Genomic DNA, 12372 nt, shown 5'->3' on the forward strand with positions numbered 1-12372 from the left:
CCCAAACATGGAACTAGACTAGGGACAAAGAACCAAGGTCGGGACCTAGAACCGCACCCCAGTCTCGATCCCGAACTCAAACTCAAAAATAGGACCTGGGACCTGAACTAGAACGAGACCGAGACCCGTGACAGTGATCCTGATCTTGACTCGAGATTCGGGTAACGCGGTCTGGAATAGACAGTAGTCGGTGTCTAGAGCTGGGACTCAAACTAGGACCAGAACCCAGACGAAGAACCAAACCCAAACCCAAACCCAGACCTAGACCTAGGACCCAAAATTAAAACAAGAACAAGAATCACCAAACCACGACCCTAGAACAAGACTAAGACCGTGACCAGGACCCGGACAAAGACCTAGAACCGAACACGCCTAGCCTCAGACCCAAACTGAGACTGGAACTCGGGCCCGGCACGGTCGTGTACCCAGAACGGAACTGAGACCCGGACTTGGACCTAAATCTGGCACCCGATCCCAACACACAGACTTGGACCTAGATAGGGATCCGGATAAGAACATTGACTAGGACCAAGACCCAGACTGGGATCGAAATATCAGACCTAGATTTAGACCGAGATCCTGACCCAGACCAAACTTGGACCCGCACTCGGGACCCCAACTTGGACCTCGACCAAAACCTAGACCAAATCGGGGTTCAAACTTGGACACAAACCCAAACACAGACTCGGACCCGAACACAAACCCACTCCTAGAATCAGACCCAAAGCTAGACCCAGACTCGGACACCAACTTAAACCCACACTAGGATCAGAACCAAGGACTTAGACCCTGAATAGAATCCAGACTCAGATCGGGATTGGAACTTAGGAATCGGACCCAACCTAGACCAAGACCCAGGACGCGAACCCACACCCGGAGCCTGATCTTGACCTAGACTGAAATCAAGACCCAAACCCAAACTCAGACCAGGACTCGAACTCCGACCCGAACTCAAACCCAAACTCGAACTCAGAATCGCAAATGGAACTAGAGCAGAACTAGGACTAGGACCAAGACAAAGACCTAAACCCAAACCCGAACCGAGATCAAAACCTTGACAGAGACCTAAACCCGAACGGAGACTAGGACTCGAACCCGAACCTAGACCGGGACCCAAACCCACACAATAATCGGGACCTAGACCGAGAATCACGATAGGGACCTAGGAAACAGAACAAGGACTACCCTGTGACCCTAAATTGGAACCAAAAAGGGAAGTTGAACGGGACTGGAACTAGGGCTTGGACTTGGAATCATAATTGAAATTGGACCGAGATCCAAAACCGTAACCGGACCAGATCCCAAACTCCAAATCAGACCGCGACCCGAATTGGGAGCCGGACCCAGATCCCAAACCAAACATGAACTCGGGATCCGATCCTGAACCTGAACTCAAACCATAACATGGAACTAGACTAGGGACACAAAACCAGGGTTGAGACCTAGAATCGCACCCTAGTCTCAATCCTGAACCCAAACCCAGAACTAGACCGAGACCCGTGACTGTGATGAAGATCTTGACTCGGGATTTAGGTAACGAGGCTTGGAACAGACTAGTAGTCGGTGTCTAGATCTGGAACTCAGACTAGGACTAGAACCAAGACGAAGAACCAAACCCGAACCCAGACCTAGACCTGGGACCCAAAATTAGTACCTGAACAAGAATCGCTGAACCAGGACCCTAGAACAAGACTAGGACCATGACTAGGACCCGCACCCTGACCTAGAACCGAACACAGGCCTAGCCTCAAACACAAACTGAGACTGGAACTCGGGCCTGGACGCGGTCGTGTACCCAGGACGGAACTGAGACACGGACTTGGACCTAAATCTGGGACCCGATCCCAAACACAGACTTGAACCTAGATAGGGATTCGGATACGAACCTTGACTATGACCAAGACCCAGACTGGGATCAAAATGCTGGACCAGATGTGGACCGAGCTCTTGACCCAGACCCAAACTTGGACCCGCACTTGGGACCCAAACTTGGACTTGGACCCGAACCTAGACCCAGATCGGGGTCCAGACCTGGACACGGACCCGGACACAGACTCGAACTCGAACTCCAATCGACACCTAGAATCAAACCAAAAGCTAGACCCGGACAAGGACCCAAACTCGAACCCAAACTAAGATTACGACCATGGACTTAGACCCAGAACTGAATCCAGGCTTAGATCGAAATTGGAACTTGGGACTCGGACCCAACCTAGACCAAGACCCAGGACGAGATCCCACATCTAGAGCCTGATCTGGACCTAGACTGAAATCCAGACCTGAACCCAAAATTAAGACAAGGAGTCGAACTCTGAATCGAACTCAAACCCATAGTCAAACTTAGAATCGCAAATGGAACTAGAACCGAACTAGGACTAGGACTAGGACTAGGACCTAAACCGAAACCCGAACCCAGATCAAAACCCAGACAGAGACCTAAACCCGAACTTGAACTCAGACCCAAACATGGAACCATTCTAAGGACACAGAATAAGGGTCGGGACCTAGAACCGCACCCCAGTCTCTATCCCAAACAAAAACTAAGAAATGGGACCTTGGACCTGAACTAGAACTAGATCGAGATACTGACCCAGACCCAAACTTGGACCCGTACTCGGGACCCCAACATGGACCTCAACCCGATCCTAAACCCAGATCGTGGTTCAGACTTGGACACAAACCTGGACACAGACTCGGACCCGAACACAAACCCACTCCTAGAATCAGACCCAAAGCTAGACCCGGACTCGGACCCAAACTCAAACCCAGACCAGGATCAGAACCAAGGACTTAGACCCAGAATTGAATCCAGACTCAGATCGGGATTGTAACTTAGGAATCGGACCCAACCTAGACCAAGACCCAGGACGCGAACCCGCACCCGGAGCCTTATCTGGACCTAGACTGAAATCCGAACCCAAACCCAAACTCAGATCAGGACTCGAACTCCGACCCGAACTCAAACCCAAACTCGAACTCAGAATCGCAAATGGAACTAGAACTGAACTAGGACTAGGACCAAGACCAGGACCTAAACCCAAACCCAAACCCAGATCAAAACCCAGACAGAGACTTAAACCTGAACCGAGACTAGGACTCGAACTTGAAGCTAGACCGGGACCCAAACTCACACAATAATTGGTACCTGGACCGAGACTCAGGATAAGGACCTGGGAAAAAGAACTAGGACCGGGACCTAATACCCGAACCAGACCTGAACTTGAACATAGGTTCCAACTCAGGACCCGCACTCGGGACCCCAACTTGGACCTAGACCCGAACCTAGACCCTGATAAGGTCTAGACATGGACACAAACCCAGACACAAACTCAGACCCAAAATCAAACCCACACCTCGAATAAGACCCAAAGGTAAACCCAGACCCGGACCCGAACTCGAACCCCGACAAAGATCAGAACAAAGGACTTAGACCCAGAAATTAATCCAGACTCAGATCGGGAATGGAACTTGGGACTAAGACCCAACCTAGACCAAGACCTAGGATGCGAACCCACACCAGGAGCCTGATCTGGACCTAGACTTAAATCCTGACCCGAACCCAAACTCAGAATAGGACTTGAACTATGACCCCAACTCAAACCCAAACTCGAACTCAGAATCACAAATGGAACTAGAACCGAACTATGACTAGGACCAAGACTAGAAACTAAACCCAAACCCGCACCCAGATCAAAATCGAGATAGAGACTTAAACCTGAACTGACACTAGGACTCGAACCCGAACCTAGACCGGGACCCAAACACACACAATAAATGGGAAGTGGACCCAGAATTAGGATAGGGGCCTGGGAAACAGAACTAGTATCAGGACGTAGTACCCGACCCAGACCCGAACTAGAACCTAAGACCCAGCTCGTGACCCGGCACAAGAAATTTAACAAGATTGGGACCTGAGATTGGGATCCGAATCAAGAACAAGGGCTTGGATAAAACCCCGTAGTCGGTCTGGTTTTGGGACCCAGCCTTGGACCCGAACCCTGACAAGGACCTGAACCCACACCCGGACCTAAACCCAGTCCAAAACCCAAAAGTGGACCCGAACCCGTACCCTGTGACACAAAATTGGAACCAAAACTGGAAGTTGACCGGGACTGGAACTAGGACTTGGACTTGGAATCGTAACTGAAATTTGACCTAGATGCAGAACCGTAACCGGACTAGGACCCGGACTCCAAATCAGACCTAGACCCGAATTGGGAGCCGGACCCAGATCCAAACCCAAACCTGGACTTGGGACCCGAACCCGAACTTGAACTCAGACGAAACATGGATCTAGACTAGGGACACAGAACAAGGGTCGGGACCTAGAACCGCCCACCAATCTTGATCCCGAACCCAAACTTAGAAATGGGACCTGGACCTGAACCAGAACCAGACCGAGACCCGTGACAGTGATCGAGCTGAAGAACCAACCAATAGTCGGTGTCTAGATCTGGGAGTCAGACTAGGACCAGAACCCAGACGAAGAACCAAACCCGAACCTAGACCTAGACCTGGGATCCTAAACTAGAACCTGAACAAGAATTACCGAACCAGGACCCTACAACAAGACTAGGACCGTGACCAGGACCCGAACTCAGACCTAGAACCAAACCCACACCTAGCCTCAGACCCAAACTGAGACTGGAACTCGGGCCCAGACACGGTCGTGTACCTACACTGGAACTGAGACCCGGACCTGGACCCAATTCGAAACACAGAGTTGGACCTAGATATTGATCCGGATACGAACCTGGACTCGGACCAAGACCCAAACTGGGATCGAAATGCTGGACTTAGATCTGGACCGAGATCTTGACCAAGACCCAAACTTGGACCCACACTCGGGACCCAAACCCACACCATAACCGAGACTTGGACCCATAATCAGGATAGGGACCTGGGAAACAGAACTAGGATCGGGACCTAGTACCCGACCCATACCTAAACTTGAACCTAGAACCCAGCTCAAGACCCGGCACCAGAAGTAGAACCAGACTCTGACCCGAGATTGTGATCTGGATCTAGACCGAGGGCTTAGACAAAACCCGTAGTCAGTGTCTGGATTTGGGACCCCGCCCTGGACCAGAACACTAACAAGGACCTGAACCCACACCCAGACCTGAACCCAGTCCCGGACCTGAACCCACTCCCAAACCCAAAAGTGGACCCGAACCCGTTACTGTGACCCAAAATTAGAATAAAAACCGGAAGTTGACCGAGACTGGAACTAGGACTTGGACTTGGAATCAGAACTGAAATTGGTCATAGATCTAGAACCGTAACCGGACCAAGACCCTAACTCCAAATTAGACCTATACCCAAATTGGGAGCCATACCCGGATCCAAACCCAAACCTGTACTCGGGACCGGAACCTGAACCTAAACTCAGGCCCAAACTTGGAACCAGACTAGGGACACAGAACCATGGTCGTGACATAGAACCATACCCGAGTCTCGATCTCGAACCCAAACTCAAAAATCAGACCTGGGACGTGAACCGGAACCAGCCCGAGACCCGTGACAGTGATCCAGATCTTGACTTGGGATTCGGGTAACGGGGCCTAGAACATACCCGTAGTCGGTGTCTAGATCTAGGAGTCAGACTAGGACAAGAACCCAGACGAAGAACCAAACTCGAACCCAGACCTAGACCTAGGACCCAAAATTAGAACCTAAACAAGAATCGTCGAACCACGACCCTAGAACAAGACTAGGACCGTAGACCAAGACCCAGGACGCGTACCCACACCCGTAGCCTGATCTGGACGTAGACTGAAATCCGGATCTGAACCCAAACTCAGAAGAGGACTCAAACTTCGACCCGAACTCAAACCCAAACTCGAACTCAGAATCGCAAATGGAACTAGAACCGAACTAGGACTAGGACCAAGACCACGACCTAAACCCAAACTTGAACCCAGACCAAAACCCAGATAGAGACCTAACCCCGAACCCAGATCAAAACCAAGAAAGAGACCTAAACCTGGACTCGCGACAAAGAACCAGGGTCGGCACCTAGAACAGTGCCCCAGTCTCACTCCCGAACCCAAACTCAAAAATGGGATCTGGGACCTGAACCAGAACCAGACCGAGACCCGTGACAGTGATCCAGATCTTGACTCGGGATTCGGTTAGCGGGGCCTGGAACAGACCAATAGTCGGTGTCTAGATCTAGGACACAGACTAGGACTAGAACCCAGACGAAGAACAATTCCTGAACCCAAACCTAGACGTGGGACCCAAAATTAGAACCTGAACAAGAATCGCCGAACCAGGACCCTAGAACAAGACTAGGACCGTGACCAGGATCGGGAGCCAAACCTATAACCGAACACACACCTAGCCTCAGACCCAAACTGAGACTGGAACTCAGGCCCGGACACGGTCGTGTACCCAAACCGAAACAGAGACCCCGAATGTCCTTCTCTTTGTGTGTGATATTTCACAGTCTTCCGATCTATGATTGAGGTACCACTTGCTATGTGTGGGCCCTACTCTATCACTGAGGGTTTCGAAATTTAGAAGAGGAAAAGAGAGAGAGGTTGGTTTGGCTATGGAGAGAGAGGGAAGGCTCAGTTTTCTGAAAAAATGATTTTCTAAGAAAATGTTATGAAAACTTGTTGTTTGACTGAGCCATCACTTTCTATTTATAGGCAACTACTAGGTTTAGGTTAGTAATTATTTGGCATTACAATAATGAAAATATTAATTACAAAAAGCTATCCAAGTGGCCGGCCATAGGTGTTAATGGGCCTTACTTGGTTTTTGTAGTTTTCACAATTTTTATTTCTATTTTCTCAAAAACGCCAATTTTCCAATTCTAACCATTTAAATGCCAAAACTAATTATTTAATAACTAAAATAGATTATTAAATAAGATTGTCATTTAATTTAATTATTAATTAGACATATAAAATCTATTAATTAATAAATAAACCTAGAATCTCTTTACTTTAAAATTTCGCCCCTGCTTAGTGAAAATTCACAAATTAGACATAGTCTAACTTTAGAATGATAATTGATTAATCACAAATCAATTATTGAGTCTTACAAGCAGTATAGTCTCAACTAGAATGGGGACCATGGATCTATATGCTGAGCTTCCTATAAGTGAACCGAATTTACTAAGTAAATTCCTACTTATTAATTCCTCGTTGAATCCACTCTTAGAACTTAGAATTTCAATCTCAGACTTATATAGAGCATATTATATGTTCCACGATATAGATATGCTATCTCATTTAACCATTGTTATAATCTTATTGTGATCAAAGATCCTCTATATAGATGATTTACATCGAGACGGGATAATTTTACCGTTCTCACCCCTCAAAGTATTTCGCCCCTTAAAACACTTAGCTACCTATAAATGATGGTTAGTCATCTAAGAATTAGTCACTTAAACAAGAGCTCATCCATTTACTTCTATTTAGCTAAGCTCGAAGGGAATCATAACTTGACTTTTATACACCAGTAGAAGCTATAGATTCAATATTTATGTTCAGCACTCCCACTCAATCATACTATCATGTTCCCAAAATATACGTATCACCATGACCCAAAAGTAGGCTTAACTAATAAATCAAAGAACATGAATAGTACTCCTGAGTTGAGCCCAAGCATATCAGGATTTAGATTCTTTTAATCTTAAGATCAACTACTGATATTGACTTGGAAAGATATGACGGTACACTACTACAAAATTCACTATTCACGTCGGTCAACGCGGCTGTTCATCGCGTTGACCGACGTGAATAGTACCATATTTAATATATTCGTCATTTGTAAAATGTCACAAAAAATTGATAAATTGCGTCGGTTCTATATCTCTCACTAATTACCCAACCGACGGTAAAAGCCAAAAAATTAAAAAAAAAAATCATTCATTATTAGCGTCGTTTTAAAAGGCTCACGAATACTTTGTGTAGCATTTTAAAACCGACGGTAAAAAGATTGCGAGTGTGAGAAAACGACGCAAATCCTCCTATTCTTCACTTACCCCCCAAATCGACGAAAGAGACTTTCATTTCGAAGCTCTCGCGTGCGCTTTGTACTGAAATTAGCTCTGAAGGTCTGGAGCAATTTCGAACCGGCGTAGGTCTCCCACTGCTCTCAGACCGTAAGTCTCTCTCTTTCTCTCTTGCATTCTCTCTATCTCTCTCAGTATTTTCATTTCGATAAGCTCTCGTCCTCAGCTCTGAAGGTCTCGAACAGGGATGCAGTTTCGCTCATCAGCGTAGGTCTCCTCTCCCACCTCCGTAAGTCTCTCTCTTGCTTTCTCTCAACTAATCTCTCCCTCTCTCTCTCTCTCTCAATCTCTCGTGCAAGAAATTGTTCATTGGTATGTTAATTTTTTCAAATTGGGGGTTTCCGATTTGAATGTTAGAAATTTAGATTGTTAGATTTACATTGCTAGCTTCGATTTGCCTGATTCTCCCTTTAATCCGAAATTAGGGTTTTTAAACAAGGTTATATTAAGATTTGGAATATGATTTATACTCAATAAATGTCTGTTTGTGGTAAGAACTGGTAAATATATGTCTGGTTCATTCTTTAGGTTGTTTGATATATGTAAGTGTACTGGTAATTAGAACAGAGTTTTGTAATTGTATTCAATATGAAGTTTACAGGAACAGGGAATGGGATTTGTAAATTGAAATTGAACACCATGGAATATATTGATTGGTGTTTTCTCTTATCCTTATTATGATTAAGCTTTTTTCTCAGTAGAAATTAAACTGGGTTACAAACGACAATGTTAGAGGGTGGTGTGTCCCGATCTCTCTCTACTATTCTTGGTTATTGAATTTTCTATTGAGAAAGACCAAGTCAAAACTTCAAAAGTTCTTAATATAATAGTTCTTAATACCTTACTAAATTTTTGTTTACATGTGTTTATCATAAGAGTGCTTCAACTACTTCATGCGCTTAATTAATTTGTTGTTTCTCTATGTTTCTTAAATTTTGTAAGAGCAAGGTGATCTCAAGCTTAGAGTTCGGGCATTGGAATCTGAGAGGGCATTCCAACATGTAGCAGCTGTTCAGAAGACTATAGGGAGTGTGAGTTTAGCTTTGCTCATGATCTTGTCAAATCATATATTCTTTCTGAATATATTTTTCTTTTATGATGATTTTGCTGAAGGAAAACTATCTCCTTCATTATTTGTGCTTTTCTCCTAAATCATAGAAAATTGAATTTAAATGCCGTATCTAAATGCCTCTGTCTATGGAATGGATTTATTAAAAGATTTCTTGCATAATGAGGAAAAGTGAAGTACATGTGTATTAAATTCTAGTGTTTAGATCATAATTCTGTTATCAGTATTTATAAAACTTTGGTGTTGATGCACTGCCATCTTATGTCTCCGAGGATCAATGCATATGTTTCCGAGAAAGCTAACGACATCGCACCAATAAGAATATGAGTTTTTGTATTAATAGTCGGTAATAGTGATTAGACCAGATTGAGATTGACTATATAGATTAATGATTTTTTTTTTCAATTCCTCAAGATTCATGCTACTTTATGTTGTCTCCCATGTAAAGACTATATATAATTTTTATGTTTTTATATTTAGTCATATCAATTTTTTTTGAATGTGATTCTTTCCTTTTGTAAAATGGGTTTAAAGCCTGTTATGTTGGTGATCAATGCATGATATAGGTTTTAGCACAAACTTATGGTTTCCTAGTTTGCTAACCTCTCATAGCTTAAAAATGTATTAGTATTGTTTTGATATGTGTAATAGTTTTAGTTTTGCCTCTAATCCTTGGTTTCCCAGTTTCACTCTTGGAATATTGAGGCTCTCCTCTTCTTCACTCATTCTTGGATATTGTAGGTAATATTTGTCTTTGTACTCTACTTTCTGTTGCATTGTTAGAAAGAATAAATTTTATATACATTTATGCTTATCTAAGTTCTTGACATAATAAATTTTATATACATTTATGCTTATCTAAGTTCTTGACATAATAGCTACTGACTTCTGCTTCTTATTCTTTCATTCTCTCTCTCCCTCTCTATATATATTATATATGTGTGTGTCTGTGTGTTTGTATATAGATGAGTTATATATTTTTAGTTATCTTCTTTTGTAGAGAAAGATATGTCCATCCATTGATATATGCAAAATGAATTTATGTTATTTTGATGTGGTCAAAGTTCTTTTTTTGCTCTAACAAACTAAGAATGTCTTTGTCTTGTATAATTCCTCTTGTATGATATTGTTCTGTGATTTTGTTTAATAAATTTCCTATTCTTGATCTGTAACGGTAAGTGAATCTTGTTTCTATTAACATGGATTTATTATTCAATCGTTCGAGATATCTATACGTATATATTTTCTGTCTGTATTTTGTTTTTTTTTCTTTTTAGCGTCATTTTCTAACCGGCACTTAAAATAAAATAAAAAAGTTAGTATTTAGCGTCGGTTTATAAATGTCGAATTTTTTTTTCTGCGTCGTTTTGAAAATGACGCTAATAAAAAACTATTTGCGACTACGGTATATACGTCGGTTTATAAAACCGACGTAAATTCTTTAAGTGACACTTAAAAACAGACGTGAATAGCGAATTTTGTAGTAGTGGTAAGTTTATAATATCTTAACTAAGTTGCAATATCAGTCCAGTCCAATGTATACTCCATACATTCGAAACTAGTATACTTTACCAATGTCGTGGAAAGAACATAACACTTACTCCAAGTGTAAGTACACCTCATCGCTGATTATCACATTAGTGTAAATCCAAAACACTGATGAAACAGGGACTTAGTCTTTTGATTCATATAATCACAATCACATTCCACTGTGTTGACGATACTGTAATTGTGAATAAACATATGATCTGGACTTAACAGATTTTGTGTGTAAATGTAATAAACATATTAAACCATTAGCACGTAAAATTCATGCAAACATAAATCACTTCAAATTTCTTATATTGAAAACTAATCAGATTGTAAAGGGTTTTTATTTAGGGCACAAAACCCAACAATTAGCACCATGACAAGGACCCGGACCTAGACCTAGAACCGAACACAGACCTAGCCTTAGATCCAAACTGAGACTGGAACCCAGGCCCCGACACGGTCGTGTACCCAGACCAGAACTGAGACCCGGACCTCGACCTAAATCTGGGACACGATCCCAAACACAGACTTAGACCTAGATAGGGATCCGGATAAGAACCTGGACTCGGACCAAGACCCAGACTGGGATCAAATGTTGGACCAAGATCTGGACCGAGATCCTGACCCGGACACAAACTTGGACCTGCACTCGGGACCCCAACTATGACCTGGACCCGAACCTAGACCCAGATCGGGGTCCAGACCTGGACACAAACACGGACACAGACTCCGACCCGAACTCAAACCCACACCTTGAATCAGACCCAAAGCTAGACCCGGACCCAGACCCAAACTCGAACCCACACTCGGAACTGAATCCAGACTAAGATCGGGATTGGAACTTGAGACTTTGACCCAACCTAGACCAAGACCCGAACCCACACTCGGAGCCTGATCTGGACCTAGAATGAAATGCAGACCCGAACCCAAACTCAGACCAGGACTCGAACTCCGACCCAAACACAAACCGTACTTCTGGCACCACGTATTCTCTGCATCCCGGCACCACTAAGATGTACCAAGATCTAAAACCGTACTTCTGGTGGAGCGGTATGAAGAAGAATTTTGTAGAATTCGTATCGAGATGCCTCACTTGTCAGCAGATTAAGGCTGAACATCAGAGACCAGCAGGGTTTTTGCAGCCTCTAACCCTACCAGAATGGAAGTGGGAAGATATCACGATGGATTTTATGGTCGGGTTACCTAGGACCACGGGTTTATTTGATTCCATCTGGGTAGTGGTGGATCGATTTACGAAATCTGCTCATTTTCTGCCGGTTAGAACAACATTTCCAGTGGATCAGTTGGTAGAGTTGTATGTCAGAGAAATAGTAAGACTTCACGGGGTACCGAAGTCTATAGTTTCGGATAGGGATCCCCGCCACTAGCCGGAGTACTAGCTCTGGTCTGGTGGGACATGGTGTCTCAGATTCATGACGTCACCACCATGACCTGGGAAAGGTTCCAGGAACTCTTCAACGCTAAATACTATAATGAGGCGGTCAGAAGCGCCAAGAGGAAAGAGTTCGCTCACCTGACCCAGCGTGAGAATATGAGCGTAACCGAGTATACTACTCAGTTCGACCGGTTGGCGAGGTTAGCCTCGGGTATTGTGCCAATCGACTTCAGCAAGAAAGAGAAGTACCTAGATGGGTTAAATGCGAAGATCAAACATGATTTGATGATCACCACGGACGACAACACCACCTATGCTCAGATGGTGGAGAAGGCACTGCGA

The 12372-nt window shown here is 44.1% G+C and overlaps 1 long non-coding RNA gene across 1 annotated transcript; it reads left to right on the forward strand.

Annotated features, from left to right (window-relative positions):
- The first annotated feature begins 7938 nt into the window (after positions 1–7938).
- LOC133035732 (uncharacterized) lies at positions 7939–9298 on the forward strand. Its single transcript, XR_009686855.1, has 3 exons — positions 7939–8122; positions 8199–8261; positions 8975–9298. It is a non-coding gene; the product is annotated as an uncharacterized LOC133035732 (long non-coding RNA).
- Positions 9299–12372: the final 3074 nt, after the last annotated feature.

Source organism: Cannabis sativa, chromosome 3 (assembly GCF_029168945.1).
Source record: "Cannabis sativa cultivar Pink pepper isolate KNU-18-1 chromosome 3, ASM2916894v1, whole genome shotgun sequence".
In the NCBI taxonomy this organism is placed as follows: Eukaryota; Viridiplantae; Streptophyta; class Magnoliopsida; order Rosales; family Cannabaceae; genus Cannabis; species Cannabis sativa.